Source organism: Oncorhynchus masou, unplaced genomic scaffold, assembly GCF_036934945.1.
Source record: "Oncorhynchus masou masou isolate Uvic2021 unplaced genomic scaffold, UVic_Omas_1.1 unplaced_scaffold_2260, whole genome shotgun sequence".
NCBI lineage: Eukaryota > Metazoa > Chordata > Actinopteri > Salmoniformes > Salmonidae > Oncorhynchus > Oncorhynchus masou.
In genome coordinates, this window is record NW_027008731.1 from 45,421 (window position 1) to 50,000 (window position 4,580).

Sequence of the window (4,580 nt, forward strand, 5' to 3'; positions counted from 1 at the left end):
AATGATGTTGGTCCAATGACAGTAGGTGTTCTAATGATGCGGTCCAATGACAGTAGGTGTTCTAATGATGTTGGTCCAATGACAGTAGGTGTTCTAATGATGTTGGTCCAATGACAGTAGGTGTTCTAATGATGCGGTCCAATGACAGTAGGTGTTCTAATGATGTTGGTCCAATGACAGTAGGTGTTCTAATGATGTTGGTCCAATGACAGTAGGTGTTCTAATGATGTTGGTCCAATGACAGTAGGTGTTCTAATGATGCAGTCCAATGACAGTAGGTGTTCTAATGATGCGGTCCAATGACAGTAGGTGTTCTAATGATGTTGGTCCAATGACAGTAGGTGTTCTAATGATGCGGTCCAATGACAGAATGGTGTTCTAATGATGCGGTCCAATGACAGTAGGTGTTCTAATGATGCAGTCCAATGACAGTAGGTGTTCTAATGATGTTGGTCCAATGACAGTAGGTGTTCTAATGATGCAGTCCAATGACAGTAGGTGTTCTAATGATTGGTCCAATGACAGTAGGTGTTCTAATGATGCAGTCCAATGACATTAGGTGTTCTAATGATGCGGTCCAATGACAGAGGGTGTTCTAATGATGTAGTCCAATGACAGAGGGTGTTCTAATGATGCAGTCCAATGACAGTAGGTGTTCTAATGATGTTGGTCCAATGACAGTAGGTGTTCTAATGATGTTGGTCCAATGACAGAGGGTGTTCTATGATGCGGTCCAATGACAGGGTGTTCTAATGATGTTGGTCCAATGACAGTAGGTGTTCTAATGATGTTGGTCCAATGACAGTAGGTGTTCTAATGATGTTCCAATGACAGAGGTGTTCTAATGATGCAGTCCAATGACAGTAGGTGTTCTAATGATGTTGGTCCAATGACAGTAGGTGTTCTAATGATGTTGGTCCAATGACAATGTGTTCTAATGATGTTGGTCCAATGACAGAGGTGTTCTAATGATGTTGGTCCAATGACAGTAGGTGTTCTAATGGCAGTGTTCTAATGATGCGGTCCAATGACAGTAGGGTGTTCTAATGATGATGCGGTCCAATGGTCCAATGACAGAGGGTGTTCTAATGATGTTGGTCCAATGACAGAGGGTGTTCTAATGATGTTGGTCCATTGACAGCGGGTGTTTTAATGATGTTGGTCTAATGTTCTAATGATGTTGGTCCAATGACAGTAGGTGTTCTAATGATGTTCTAATGGTCCAATGACAGAGGGTGTTCTAATGATGTTGGTCCAATGATGCAGTCCAATGACAGTAGGTGTTCTAATGATGCAGTCCAATGACAGTAGGTGTTCTAATGATGCGGTCCAATGACAGTAGGGTGTTCTAATGATGTTGGTCCAATGACAGAGGTGTTCTAATGATGCGGTCCAATGACAGAGGGTGTTCTAATGATGCAGTCCAATGACAGTAGGTGTTCTAATGATGCAGTCCAATGACAGTAGGTGTTCTAATGATGTTGGTCCAATGACAGTAGGTGTTCTAATGATGTTGGTCCAATGACAGTAGGTGTTCTAATGATGTTGGTCCAATGACAGTAGGTGTTCTAATGATGTTGGTCCAATGACAGTAGGTGTTCTAATGATGTTGGTCCAATGACAGAGGTGTTCTAATGATGTTCTAATGATGGTCCAATGACAGTAGGTGTTCTAATGATGCAGTCCAATGACAGAGGGTGTTCTAATGATGTTGGTCCAATGACAGTAGGTGTTCTAATGATGCGGTCCAATGACAGAGGGTGTTCTAATGATGTTGGTCCAATGACAGTAGGTGTTCTAATGATGCAGTCCAATGACAGAGGTGTTCTAATGATGCGGTCCAATGACAGTAGGTGTTCTAATGATGCAGTCCAATGACAGTAGGTGTTCTAATGATGCGGTCCAATGACAGAGGTGTTCTAATGATGCGGTCCAATGACAGTAGGGTGTTCTAATGATGCTAATGACAATAGGTGTTCTAATGATGTTGGTCCAATGACAGAGGGTGTTCTAATGATGCAGTCCAATGACAGAGGGTGTTCTAATGATGCAGTCCAATGACAGTAGGTGTTCTAATGATGCGGTCCAATGACAGAGGGTGTTCTAATGATGCGGTCCAATGACAGTAGGTGTTCTAATGATGTGGTCCAATGACAGTAGGTGTTCTAATGATGTTGGTCCAATGACAGTAGGTGTTCTAATGATGTTGGTCTAATGACAGAGGTGTTCTAATGATGTTGGTCCAATGACAGAGGGTGTTCTAATGATGCTGTTCCAATGACAGAGGCGTGTTCTAATGATGTTGGTCCAATGACAGAGGGTGTTCTAATGATGCTTTCCAATGACAGTAGGTGTTCTAATGATGCGGTCCAATGACAGTAGGTGTTCTAATGATGTTGGTCCAATGACAGAGGGTGTTCTAATGATGTTGGTCCAATGACAGTAGGTGTTCTAATGATGTTGGTCCAATGACAGAGGGTGTTCTAATGATGTTGGTCCAATGACAGAGGTGTTCTAATGATGTTGGTCCAATGACAGAGTAGGTGTTCTAATGATGTTGGTCCAATGACAGAGGGTGTTCTAATGATGTTGGTCCAATGACAGAGGGTGTTCTAATGATGTTGGTCCAATGACAGCCGGTGTTCTAATGATGTGGTCCAATGACAGAGGGTGTTCTAATGATGTTGGTCCAATGACAGAGGGTGTTCTCATGATGCGGTCCAATGACAGTAGGTGTTCTAATGATGTAGTCCAATGACAGTAGGTGTTCTAATGATGCGGTCCAATGACAGTAGGTGTTCTAATGATGCAGTCCAATGACAGTAGGTGTTCTAATGATGCGGTCCAATGACAGAGGGTGTTCTAATGATGCAGTCCAATGACAGTAGGTGTTCTAATGATGCAGTCCAATGACAGTAGGTGTTCTAATGATGTTGGTCCAATGACAGTAGGTGTTCTAATGATGCGGTCCAATGACAGTAGGTGTTCTAATGATGTTGGTCCAATGACAGTAGGTGTTCTAATGATGCAGTCCAATGACAGTAGGTGTTCTAATGATGTTGGTCCAATGACAGATGGTGTTCTAATGATGTTGGTCCAATGACAGAGGGGTGTTCTAATGATGTTGGTCCAATGACAGAGGGTGTTCTAATGATGTTGGTCCAATGACAGTAGGTGTTCTAATGATGCAGTCCAATGACAGTAGGTGTTCTAATGATGTTGGTCCAATGACAGTAGGTGTTCTAATGATGCGGTCCAATGACAGTAGGTGTTCTAATGATGTGGTCCAATGACAGAGGGTGTTCTAATGATGCGGTCCAATGACAGTAGGTGTTCTAATGATGCAGTCCAATGACATTAGGTGTTCTAATGATGCGGTCCAATGACAGTAGGTGTTCTAATGATGTTGGTCCAATGACAGTAGGTGTTCTAATGATGCAGTCCAATGACAGTAGGTGTTCTAATGATGTTGGTCCAATGACAGTAGGTGTTCTAATGATGCAGTCCAAAGACAGTAGGTGTTCTAATGATGCGGTCCAATGACTTCAGGTGTTCTAATGATGCAGTCCAATGACAGTAGGTGTACTAATGATGTTGATCCAATGACAGTAGGTGTTCTAATGATGTTGGTCCAATGACAGTAGGTGTTCTAATGATGCGGTCCAATGACAGAGGGTGTTCTAATGATGCGGTCCAATGACAGTAGGTATTCTAATGATGCAGTCCAATGACAGTAGGTGTTCTAATGATGCGGTCCAATGACAGTAGGTGTTCTAATGATGCAGTCCAATGACAGTAGGTGTTCTAATGACGTTGGTCCAATGACAGAGGTTGTTCTAATGATGTTGGTACAATGACAGCGGGTGTTCTAGTGATGAGGTCCAATGACAGAGGGTGTTCTAATGATGCGGTCCAATGACAGTAGGTATTCTAATGATGCAGTCCAATGACAGTAGGTGTTCTAATGATGCGGTCCAATGACAGTAGGTGTTCTAATGATGCAGTCCAATGACAGTAGGTGTTCTAATGATGTTGGTCCAATGACAGAGGGTGTTCTATTGATGTTGGTCCATTGACAGCGGGTGTTTTAATGATGTTGGTCCAATGACAGAGGGTGTTCTAATGATGTTGGTCCAATGACATCCGGTGTTCTAATGATGCGGTCCAATGACAGCGGGTGTTCTAGTGATGCGGTCCAATGACAGAGGGTGTTCTAATGATGTTGGTCCAATGACAGAGGGTGTTCTATTGATGTTGGTCCATTGACAGCGGGTGTTTTAATGATGTTGGTCCAATGACAGAGGGTGTTCTAATGATGTTGGTCCAATGACATCCGGTGTTCTAATGATGCGGTCCAATGACAGAGGGTGTTCTAATGATGCGGTCCAATGACAGTAGGTGTTCTAATGATGCAGTCCAATGACAGTAGGTGTTCTAATGATGCGGTCCAATGAGAGTAGGTGTTCTAATGATGCAGTCCAATGACAGTAGGTGTTCTAATAATGCGGTCCAATGACAGAGGGTGTTCTAATGATGCAGTCCAATGACAGTAGGTGTTCTAATGATGCAGTCCAATGACA